We start from the raw sequence: 13,043 nt of genomic DNA on the forward strand, positions 1-13,043 counted from the left end.
CAAATCAGTCTGTCATTGCCCTGTAGTTCTTGGTACCCAAGAATGAACATACTCGGGGAGGTTTTCTTCCATCTTGTTGAAAGTTCCTTCTATTTATTATTGCCCTCTACCTTAAAAAATGTTTTTTAAACTTATTCTCAGACAGATTAATGACTTAGACTGCTAGTATTATCTGGAAGAAGACACTTGTATTATCACAGCCCACCAAGTCCTGCAGACATCTCTTGCCATCCTTAGGTTTAACCTAAGAGTGGATTCACTGGTCCAGCTTTCCACCTGGTGTAGTGTTTAGATTCTGCACATCTCTCCAGCATCCTGTTCTCATAGGCTGTCATCTCTGAATCCACACATGTCCCCAAAGATGATAATGTCAACTTGCGTGCTGCTTCTCAGGGTAGCTGCGAGACTCCACCTCAGTCTCAGCCTTGCCGCCAGAGAGGAGCCAGGCTGTCTCCTGGTTCAGCAGGTTCCATCGGTTCTTCCCAGCCCGGGAAGATCCTGCTTGCTGGGTGCATGGGTGTCCCTGCCAGGATTGCTCAGGCCCACAAGGTATACTCAGGCCCCGTATCACGATGTTGTGGTTTATAACCCTCTTCATGGTCACCAAGAACATTGGGTAGACTTAAATTTGAGAGGAAACTTTCTAGTTAGTGGACATCTATGCATTTGTGTCCATATGAAGAATCAGAAAAGCTGACCAAATCTTGTCCAGTCCTCGTGTCATTCTGGGAGATGATGAAACCCTTCTTCTTTAAAATTTTAATTTATTTATTGATTTTAGAGAGAGGAACCGAGAGAGAGACAGAAACATTGATCTGTTTCTGTATGTTTCCTGACTGGGGACCGAACCAGCAACCTTTGAGTATCAGGGTGATGCTCCAACCAACCGAGCTATCCGACCAGGACTAATGAAACCCTTCTTGATGCTTTAATGCATCAACCCTGTCCTAATGGCACACTTCAATTTTCTCAGCCTTGATCACACTGACGAAAGTGACAGACTTCTGTATTGTTGGGAAACCTACAGAGTTGTAGCGGCTACTGTTACTGCCACCATGGTTGCCACTCAGGTGTGTCTCCAAGTTTTCTTTCACTTACGCTTAGAAGCGTAAGAGAAGAACACAGACCTGTCACTACGTTTCACTAATATGTGACCTTACAAGTTACTCATCTCTCCAAGTGAAATTTCTTTATCTGTAAACTGGGACTGTTAATAACATCCACTTCTTAAATTTGCTCTGAGGGTTTAATAAGATGTGCTATGTTGTTTCAGGGTCTGGCATGGAGCAGAAAATCAAAGGTAGTTCCTAGTACTGCTCTTCACGGAGTTTTCCTAATCAGATCATTAAAGGATGAGGCTCATGACTCATCTCATTTGTAGAAGAGCTGCCTCTACAGGTCTCAGGTGCACGTGCACCTTGGCTCCCCACCCAAAGATCATGCAGGCAGAGGGTACAAATCACACTCCAAAAAAGCACCTTCATTTATGCCTACTTTGAGTGAGGACATTTAGCTGAACACTTCCTCCCAGAGCTGAGTGGGAGTCTAACACTGTGTGCCTGGAGACAGAGAAGAGGCCCAGCCCTTGAAGATGAAATGAAGTTTCTTTGGGACAGGACTGTGCAGTTCAGTCCAGGCCGACCTGACTTAAAATGGGCTCATCTGACCCAGCAAGGTGTCAGAACAACACGTCTCTCTTAGATTCATGGGTGGTGTTAGGTTTCGATAAGGTTTTTTGCCCTTCTTGTCTGTGACAGCTTGCCTGGCAACTTGAGCCTGCCCTGCCCACATTTTGGCCCTTTGCCACTTACCTTATGATTACTAACTCAGTAACAACTCCTCTCTGAGCCTACACCCTCTGCCATATGCACACCATTTAATCACACCTGACTAGCCAACCCTGCACGATCGGTCTCCTGCAGAGCACCTGCCTAGATGCTCCTGCTTGCAGACTGTCTCCCCTGGGAACCTTCAGAAGGAGGGACCATGAAGTCCAAGCAGTTCTCTGCTGGCACCTGGGAGAAGCTAGCAGCATTTTTTGACATTAAGCTTATCTGAACTCCTCATCTGAAGTATCAGAGTTGCCTTCCATCAGCCCACAAGGGATTTCAGTTGGAGATAAGAATTGAGAATGCCTAATGGGTTGAGGTTGAGGCCAGGGTTAAATGAAGCTGGGTTTGATATGGCTTGTGCAAGACAATGCTTTATTTGTCTTTGTAGTGCCTGTCTTAGGAAAGCTTTTCTGCTTACCAGTCTTTTCTCTGTTTTGACTTTTGGTTCCATGAATCCCTTTTCTTTGGATTTGGCTCAAATGAATTTAAAAACACATGAGGTGGTGTTGATATGCAGAATGTTCTCTGTCGCTTTAGGCAGTTTGCTGGGTGGTGGAGCGGGAAGTGGTTGTCAGCTCTGCTGTTAGCTGGGCAATTTGGGGCAAGGGTCCCTGCTCCAGCCACTCCGGCCTCTATCCTGCTCATTGCACATGCCCAGCGACTTCTCCCCTCAGGGTCTTTGAGTGGGTTGTTCCCCCTGCCTGAACCCTCTTTATCCAGATATTCTGAGGATAGTGTCTTCTTGTCATTCAAATCTCAGTTCAAAGGTCCTCTCAGATAGAACCTTCCCGTCCACCATTCTCAATTGCCTACCCACTCCAGTCACTATTGCACCGTCTTTTTAAAATTTCTTTATAAGCATTTGTCCTATTTACTAATCACCTGTCATCCTCAAGTAGAGCCAAAAGCTTCTGGGCAGCAGAGCAGGACCTTTCCCGTCTATTTGTTCCACTGTATTTATGGAGCGCACAGTCATGCCCAGCATACACAGAGTAAGTTCTTAGGCTTCATTGAATGAATCAATGGGTGAGCATTGCTAAGAATGAGTTTCTCCATCTGTAAAGCAGAGATGATGATACCTCCCTATTGGGTTAGTGAAAATTTTATGAGAAAATGTTCGTAAAGTGCTTAGCATGATGCTGGGGATCTGGCAAGTGTGCTATAAATGGTGGTCTCAGTTATTATTATTTCTACCTGCATCCCTCCCCCTGAATTTATAAGCTCCTTTAGGTTATAGATTATATCTTTTTTTGTATATTTCATATTGCTGTGCCTATAGCAATATGAGGATAACAAGAGTACCAACCTCACAATTATTGTGGCAATTATATGTAAGGTTCTTAAAATAGTGTCTTCAATTCTGTGTATGCAGCTCATTTCACATAGATGTGCCCAGGAAACTCATAATGGACATTCATAGTGTTTACTGAATTAAATTGTAAATTGAGATTTTTTTTTTGTAAATAAAAGCATATTTTAAAGGACAAGAAGAACTTGCTAGAGTGGGCATGCTTATCCATGTCTTCAGTGATTGTTTTTTTCCAAGTTTATATTTATTCTATTAGATCTGGTAAATGTGAAGTCTGCTTGAAAATAGATTTTTTCACAAATCAATTTATAAATACTGTCAGAGAACAAATTACTTAAAGAGGAAAAAAAACTTCAGTGGTCACATCTTGGGGACTCAGTTTGAAGTGAAAATTCTCTCCAACCAGATCATACTCTCCTTTTTCAGTTTCCTAGTTTTCTAAGTTTATTTTCTCTGTGGACCTTTTTAAAGCTTCCTCTGGGTCTTAACTAGAACAGTAAAAACCAAATTCAGCCAAGACTTTTAGAAATGTTATCCTTCCTTAGTCTACCGTGGGCAGCAGTAGGGATGTGATAGACTGTTCTTCCCTATCAGTCAGTAACTAACTTACGTGTTACACGTAATTGTTTCTAGAAGCACTCTATGGACTCTGAATGGGGTTTAAATGAGGGGGTGGGAAACCTTCTGGTTATATTTTCCTTTTCTACCTGGGAAAACAATTTTTTATAGTTGTAAAATGATTGAATTCATTTAATACTAAATTGACAGGGAAACATTGTATGCTGAGATAAATGGAACATAAGGACCTTTAAGAGCTGGTTCTTTCCCCAAAGGAATTTTGGCTGCATGTCTCTAAAACCCGTGTGTTTCTCACAGGTACTCTTAGAAAATATTTGACTAGATCCCAAATTTAAAGATGGTTTTAAAATTACTAGAGCCCAGTTCATTCTGCTCTAACACGATGTATTTGCACAGAGACCAGGAAGAAATACCCGTACAGTCCTCACAGGGGAATATAGCCCCTGTGCAGCTGGAGAACAGGAGCCACAGCAGTGTCTGTGATGGTCGATGACCTTTGTGACATTTCAGGTTTTGAAAATGCCTATTTTAGTATTTTAGGCTAGATTCCTCTCGCTAATAGTAAAACCTCAAGTTAACTTTCAGAAATCTTACCAAGGAGATTTTCTTTCTAAAATGCTGCATAGTAATGCTCAGTCTAGTTCTTTATGGATGGGGACTCATGGGCCAATCATCAGAAGGGCCCCCTTTAGGTTAGTACTCCTGTAGTGGGTTTGAGTTCCATAGAGCCCTTCACCCTGATTCAACAAGAACTTTGTGTAGCCATTTGTGAGGTGGTTTTGGAGGGTAATGAATATAATCTATGGTCATAGGTTTGGGAAAATACACAAAATATTGGCTATTATGAACTGAACCGTGTCCTCCCCACTTCCAAATCCATATGTTGACGCGCTAACCCCTTCCTTCCTGTGCCACGTGATGGTAATTGAAGTTGGGGCCTTTGGGAGATAACTAGGCTTAGATGAGGTCATGAAGGTGGGGCCCTCATGATGAGATTAGCACACTTATATGAAGAAACCCCAGAGAGCTTGCTTCCTTTTTCCTTCTCTGACACATGAGAATACAATGCAAAGAATGGCAGTCTGCAAGCTAGGAAGACAGCCCTCTCTGGGGGACAAAACTGGCTGGCACCTTGATCTTGGACTTAGCAGTTCTAGAACTATAAGAAAAATAAATTCCTGCAGCACACACCACCTATTCTATGATGTTTTGTTATGGCAGACCGAGCTGACTAAAGGCACTGTCTTTAACCATATGAGCTACAGAGAAGTGAATAACTCATTTATTTAGTCACTTTTTGTTAATTCATTCTACTACTATGTGCCGGGCCCTAGTTAAGGTACTGAAGGATCAGTGATAAACAAGGATGAGCAGAAGTCCTTACCCTATGGCTTACAGTCTTGTGGGAGAGACAGATATTTATTGATTAACACTAGTAATCCGAACTGGTCTAAATATTCAGTGGTGACGTGTGGTGTGAAGGTGAGGACCTTGCAGCAGAGGAGGGATGCATAGAGGGCAAAAAGAATAGAAAAAAGATGGTATGTCTGAGTGTCAGGAGGAGAATGTAGTACCTGAGGAAGACTAGAGGATGGGCAGGGGCAGATATTCAGGGGCTTGAATGCAGTGTTAGGGGGGGCTTTAAGCAAGGACTTCTGTGATCAGACTTGTGAGAGTCAATGGCAGCTTGAACAGGGTGGTTGTGGTGATAGAAGAAGGGGTCTTTAAAGAAATAGTTAAGACAGGAAGCACAGAACTTGAGTAGATGTCAGAGATGAAGGAAAAATAAAGTCAAGCATGATTCCTAGATTTCTGGCTTGAGAACAAGGATGAACACTTGTGCCTTTCATTGAGCTAGGAAATACTGGAAGAAGACCAGGGCTTGGAAGAAAGACTATGTATTTGGTTTTATACAAGTTGAGTTTGTAATACTTTGAGATAGCCAAGAGGAATGTAAAGCAGGCAGTTGGACGTGACCAGATATGGATGTCTAACACTGTTCAATAGAACTTCCTGTGATGATGAAAATATTTAATATTTTAGCCTCTGTTCACGTGTGGCCATTTACATTTAAATTAATTCAATTACATTTTTAGTTTGTCAGTTGCACTAGCCACATTTCAAATGCTTGGTAGCTATACGTGGCTAGTGACTTTTGCATGGGATGGTGCAGTTCTAGAGCCCAGAGAAGCAATCTGGGTTGGAAATATAAAAATTTCAGCCCTGTGTTATGACCTTTAAGACTGTGGATAAGACCATCAAGGAAGAAGGTTGTCATGAGAAGAGGAGATGGTTAGAATGGAGCCTGAGGACCCAGTGTGTACAGGCTGGTGAGGAAGAGGAGGGGCATTCGGAGAGGTAGTGAGGTAGGAGAACCCGGCAGCATCATCTGCAACATCAGGGGAAAGGAGTGTTTTGAGAAGGAGGAAATGGGCAACAGCTCAGTGCCATTGGGAGGTCAGAGAAGATGAGGACTGAGCATGTTGATTGCATCAGTGAAGGAGAGGTTACTGGTGACTTCAGCCAGGACTCTTTTGGGGGGGGGGGTTGGGCTGAAAGGCAGCCCGGATAGGTCAGAGGGAGGTGAGGTAATGGAGAGAGAACTGGCGACAGAAGACAGGAACTCATGAGCTGCTTGTTTCAGTAAAGCGGGGAACGGCTTAAACCAAATCAAGGTATAGCCAAGAGCAGGGGTCCCCAAACTTTTTACACAGGGGGCTAGTTCACTGTCCCTCAGACCGTTAGAGGGCCAGACTATAAAAAACTATGAACAAATCCCTATGCACACTGCACATATCTTATTTTAAAGTAAAAAAACAAAACGGAAACAAATACAATATTTAAAATAAAGAACAAGTAAATTTAAATCAACAAACTGACCAGTATTTCAATGGGAACTATGCTCCTCTCACTGACCACCAATGAAAGAGGTGCCCCTTCCAGAAGTGCGGCGGGGGCCGGATAAATGGCCTCAGGGGGCCGCATGCAGCCCGCGGGCCGTAGTTTGGGGACCCCGGCCAAGAGCATACATAGATGTCTTCAAAGCCCTAGATTTATCCTGCGATGTCACCACTTTTAGATCTTTTGTCATGAATATGGGGAGGTCCACATCACTGTTGCCCTTCCTATCTATCTTGGAAAGTGGATATCAACTGGACCAAGTGGGGACTTGGAGGCCATGTCAACAGCATGGTATCCTAACACAAATAGAAAGAAGTTGAAAGTATTTCTTTTTATTTTAGTTCTTTTAAAAACATTAACTAGAATTAGAGCAAACACAAGGAGACTGAAAAGTATAATAAAACCTCCAGGTACTACTCATCACCGGGCCCCTACGTGCTTCAACCTCCAAGCTGGCCCATAGCTGTGCCCACCCACTTTGACTAAAGAGTTCTCAGCATGGGTTTGCTTCTATTTCTTCGAAGACTATCTGCTGCTAAGCAGAGCAGGAGTCAGCAAACTTCCTCTTTAAAGGGCCAGAGAGTAGGCTTTGCAGGCCATACAGTCTCTATTACAGCTACTCAACCCTGCTGCTATTGTGTGAAAGCCGCCAGAGACCACAGGTACACAGGCGTGTCTGTGTTCCAATAAAACTTTACTTACAGACACTGAAATTTAAATTTCACATAATTTTTATGTGTTTCCAAAATAGTCTTTTTCTTCAGGTTTTTCTTCTCCCCAACCATTAAAAAGTGTAAACATTATTTTTGTTCATAGGCAATACAAAAACAGGAGAAGAGCCCCATTTGGCCAGGAGTTCCCCAACCTGTAGGTGGAAAAAAATCAGGAGGAGCAAAGGAAGAAGCACTGAGCCCTGCCCGAGGCTGTTACCGGTGTCAGGAACGAAACCTCCCTGGACTAGCAAAGAGAAAAGAGAGCATGCTCAGCATTTGTGAGTACCATCAAGTCTCCATTTCTTGGGAACCTACTATGTCCTAGGCATGATGTTAAGGCTGAAGATACACAAATAATGAATAACACCTAGGTTTTGGCATAGGGTCCAGTTGGGGAGACAGAATTTTTTTTTCTGTATTATATGCTAAGTGGAACAATAATTAAGTTATATATATGACTGTGGAATATAGATATTAATATTCTTTGAGGAACATGAAACACGACTTCTAAGAATGACAATTAGGTAGTGTTGGGGAACAGCTGTGTTAGGCTTGCTCACTTGTACTTTGCCTGATTAAGTTCATGAGCACAGGGCAGCGCCACGTGTGTCTAGTTTATGTAAGGCTACGGGTGCTTGCTCTCAGGGCAGAGGGCCAATGGCGGATTGCCTGCCTGCCACTGTGAGGGGCCATTTTTGCTGAGAAGTGGTTTTTGCTGCCTGTTCGCTCATCCGTTGGGAAGCTCTATTAAACAGGAACGGCCCAACACTTTCTGGCTCCATAATTCTTTGACTATTTTCCTGAATCCAATGTGGGCCTGCATGACCTCAGCCACCGGTATTACAGGTAGGCACTTTAAAAATGAGTAGAAGCTTATCATACAGGGGAATGGGAAGGTATTCAAGGCAAACTCTAGTTTCTGCCCAGTTTCTCTTTCTTTGATTACTGCTCACTGGGGGGTGATGCAGGAGAGAACTCAATGAGTTTGTAGGCTAAGAGACCTGTAAAAATGGAGTAGCTGAGGTTTCCAGGGGCGGGATAATTGGTGGAACATTAAATGGTCCTATGTGATGCAGGTCCTGGCTATATCTCTCATCCCTCTTACACATCCCCTCCTTATTCACTCAGCTGCAACCACACTGGCTCTGCTGTTTTTTTTTAAAATGTCCTTGCTGTTCCCCCAGCCTACAGTCTAGAGTCCAGAGTCTGTTCCCAACCTTACTTCAGTGCTCTGGCACCTTCTCTGTCCACTCTATCTTACACAGACATTACTCTCTTAGGTTTTCCTAGTTGTCTCCCCACCACTCCATCGTATTTATTATTATCTCATACATATGTTTGTTTTCTAGCTCTCCCGCACTAGAATACAGATTATGTGGGAGCAGAGTCTTTGTTTTGTTGTATTTTTGAGAGTAGAACAGTGCCTGGCAAAATATAGACATATAAGAGCAGAGGCGGATTAAGGTCAGTTGAGGCCCCTGGCGGGCACAGAAGAACACATTGGGCCCCTTGTCATTAGAAAAAGGTGTAGCCCTGGCCAGTTGGCTCAGCGGTAGAGCGTCAGCCTAGCGTGCGGAGGACCCGGGTTCGATTCCCGGCCAGGGCACACAGGAGAAGCGCCCATTTGCTTCTCCACCCCTCCGCCGCGCTTTCCTCTCTGTCTCTCTCTTCCCCTCCCGCAGCCAAGGCTCCATTGGAGCAAAGATGGCCCGGGTGCTGGGGATGGCTCTGTGGCCTCTTCCTCAGGCGCTAGAGTGGCTCTGGTCGCAACATGGCGACGCCCAGGATGGGCAGAGCATCGCCCCCTGGTGGGCAGAGCTTCGCCCCATGGTGGGCGTGCCGGGTGGATCCCGGTCGGGCGCATGCGGGAGTCTGTCTGACTGTCTCTCCCTGTTTCCAGCTTCAGAAAAATGAAAAAAAAAAAAAAAGAAAAAGGTGTAATGTTGGGGTTTTGCGGGGCCCTTCAGAAGTCAGGGCCCAGGGTGCGCACCCAGTGCACCTGCCATTAAATCCACCTCTGTACAAGAGGATTAGTGAAATAGGTCCGTGGGAAGAAAGTAGAGAAGGAGGCATGGCGGGCTGGAGGTGGCGGAATAAGCTGCAGGAGTGTAAGCCCCCTCAGCCTCTATTTATTGTTTAAGGAAGGTAGGAGTTGATCTTTTGGAAGGGGAGAGGGTCACGGGGTTTGGAACATCTGTGGGAAATGGAGAGAAAGTTGGGAATGTAAATGTCTGAACTCAAGCTAAACAGATAATTGTATGTGCCCGGGGGTGAGGTGAGGTCCAAAGAGAAGACAGCTCCGCACCCAGCTGGTGGTAATTTGACTTCTCTTTCTTGGAGTTGGATACAGAATTATAGAGAGTAGGGAGAAGCAAGAAGAGGTTCTAGACCAGTGTTTCCCAACCTTTTTTGTGCCATGCCCCACCTTAACCTTTCTAAAATTTTTATGTCCCCCCCTATGTAACATACATAATTTTTAACATTAAAAAATTGATTTGTTCACTTAATAAACATAAATGATAGGTTCTAGGAAGAAATCACTATGAAATTGTTAACAAAACACAGTAAGTAAAATTTCAAAACATATAATGAAAAACAGAAATTTAAATTCCAAATAATTTTAATACAGATTTTTCTATATTAATTTATTATTTTAATTTAGTGTGATCCTTGCGCTTGATGCTTGCTGCACAGAGATTTTATATTAGGTTCCAATTTGGTTAGCTTTAGTCTCAAGTCTCCATGTTGTGTTATATCCAGCCGATTTCTTTTTTTTACCAGTAAATCATTTACAGCACTAAATCCACATTCAGCTAAAAATGAAGATGGAAACGGTAGCAATAGTTTTCTTGCACATTTGGTTGAATTTGGGTATTTGATTTCTGTTTCCTCACAAAGCCATGCCATCCCTCCTTTGATATTAAATAAAGCTTTAACTGACTCATCATTTTGCAATTCTGCGAGTTCTTCTTGATACTGCATATTTGATATATCAGACAAATCCACTAACATTGGCTGTATCATCCATGTTGGGAAATCAATTTGTTTTAAATCAGAAAATCTTTCTTTTCAATCAGCCAATAGAATATTCAAATGATTGACAATAACAAGTAAAGCGGTATCAGTTACTTCACATTTTTGGAGCCAATGAAACTGTTTAAAGTTTTTGTTGTTAATATGTTTCTGACATAACTCAATATTGGTAATGAAACCAAATATCTTTGCTTTTGCATCGACAAGAGTTTTATTTGTTCCTTGAAGTTGCTTATTTAATATATTTAGTTTTTCAAAGATATTGGCTAAATAACTCACAAATGCTTTACCATCTATTGTTAACAGATACTTCATTTCAGGTTTGTCACTTAAAAAATCACTAAGAGTATCAAACAGTTCCATAAATCTTTTCAAACAGTTTCCTTTAGATAGCCATCTTACTTCAGTATGAAGTAAAAGTCTCACATGGTCTTCATTTTGTTCTTCACAAAATAGCTTGAAAAGACGCTCACATTTGGCACTAGCTTTAATAGCATTAACACACTTTATTACTGTATGTAATACTTCATTTAGAACAGGTGAGATGTTTTTAGCTACCAAGTTTTCCCTATGAATAACACAATGCACAAGAATCATTTCTGGATTCGCATCTTTCATCAATTTTAAGCAGCCATTTTTCTTGCCCATCATATTGGGAGCACCATCTGCAGCACAAGATGTTATATTTTTCATTGGTATATCATTGACATCTAAGTAGTTTTTTAGCTTATTATATATATATCTTTGGAGGTAGTGGTGCTTTCTAATCTTTTACAGAACAACATTTCTTCAGCAAAATGTCCTTTATCAATATAGCTTACATAAGTTATCAATACTGCCTCACTGTCTCTCAAAGTTGATTCATCCATTTGCAAGGAGAATTTTCTTGTTTTCAGCTTTTCAATAAGTTGTTTTTCAATATCCTCACTCATTTCGTCTATTCTTCGGCTAACAGAATTGTTACTGAGTGGCATAGCTTTTACATCTTTGTCATCTTTTTCAAGAACCGTTTTAAGAAATGCTGATATTGACAGTTTTATTAAATTCTCTCCTATAGAGTGATTTTCTCCAGTTTTAGCGATGATAAAGAAATTTGATAACTAGCCTCAAGAAAACGATTATTAGTTGAAGTATGAGCAGTAAATAGAGACTTTAATGTTCTTTTTTCAAAATTTTTCTTTAAAGTTTTAAAGTAACTCAAATCTGAATTAATATGAGCACTATGTTTCGCCTTCAAATGCGCCTCAAGATGACCTCGTTTCATTGATTCGTTGGTCAAGCATTGCTGGCATAAAAGACAAAAAGGAATCCGCTCATTGTGAACAGCAGGTATGAACCCAAATTTTAAATATTCCTGTGAATATTGATGAGTTTTTTTCTTGCTTGCACCACTCATTTTACTATGGGCTATAAGAAATAAAAATAAGATCAATTAAAAACTAATATTAAAATATGTGTTAAAATATATTCAATGTGACATAGAGTAAACGTATACTAAAAATTCATATTTGTTTAAATGTATATAACACATTTACTACACTACCACCGCAAATCAAAAGGTATCTATATTTTTTCCACTTGACAAAATTTTCTGGAAAGTTATGCTTCTAAAATTAAAATTGTCGTGCATGCACTATTATAGCCCCAATAATATTTATAAAATATTATTGCTTTCTAGCCCAGATGCAAGAAGTACTTAATAAAGAGTTAAATATTGATAAAAATAAAATCAAATACTTACCAATTATATCTATACAATATATATATGTATATTTATTAAATCAACGAGCTTTTACAACAGTTTTGACTGACACTTATTTCAAATTAACACCAACTGAATGATGTGAAACACTACAGAAGTTGCGATGGGCCAATTAGGTGAGAATAACTGCGTTGTTTAGCAAGTTTTTAAAACGTCCGGGGTTCCCTGCGGCAGACGGTACGCTCTGCGGTGAACCCAGGACGAAGTTTACTTGACGACGCCAATCACCCAGTTGATATTTTGGTCTCGTCAAATGAAATTATACTTAATAATTATTTACCGCAATTATTTAAGAATTGCATTTTTTGTTAAATTTGGCACCGATATCTAGCATTGCATTTAAATGGCCCGAGGCGAAAGAGTTAAAGTCGTGTGGAGTCCATTTTCAAATTGCCCCCCTTAACTATCGAATTGCCCCCCTATGGGGCGTGGGCCCCACGTTGGGAAACACCGCTCTAGACAGACTAGGCCTTTGGGGTGGGGGGAGTGAAGGAGGAGAGTGAAGCTTGGAAGAGAGAAACAACCTTATCTGAGAGCCTTTTGTGAATGGCACAACATTTAAGAAATGAAACCAGAGCTTAGAGTCTGTTGTGTGTGTGGTTTTTTTGTTTGTTTGTTTCATACTTCTATGATTTAAAAAAGAAAAGGGAGAAGAAAAGAAAACAAAACCCTCAACATAAACATATCTGCAATTTGGCAGCAGGAAATTCTCAATTGGCTGGAAGTGAGTTTCGGGACAGAGTGCCAGCTGTCCTTTTCCCTTCCCTCTTCTCTGGCAGGTCATTTGTGATACAGGAAGTAAAGAAATAGAATGGGACCATCTTATTCCAGTTCCTTCCTCCTTGCTTCTATTTCCATCATACTTGTTTTATTAATAAGCCAGGGCTGCCAACACTCATGCTAGATTTCATTTA

This window comes from Saccopteryx bilineata, chromosome 1 (genome assembly GCF_036850765.1).
Source record: "Saccopteryx bilineata isolate mSacBil1 chromosome 1, mSacBil1_pri_phased_curated, whole genome shotgun sequence".
NCBI classification, from domain to species: domain Eukaryota; kingdom Metazoa; phylum Chordata; class Mammalia; order Chiroptera; family Emballonuridae; genus Saccopteryx; species Saccopteryx bilineata.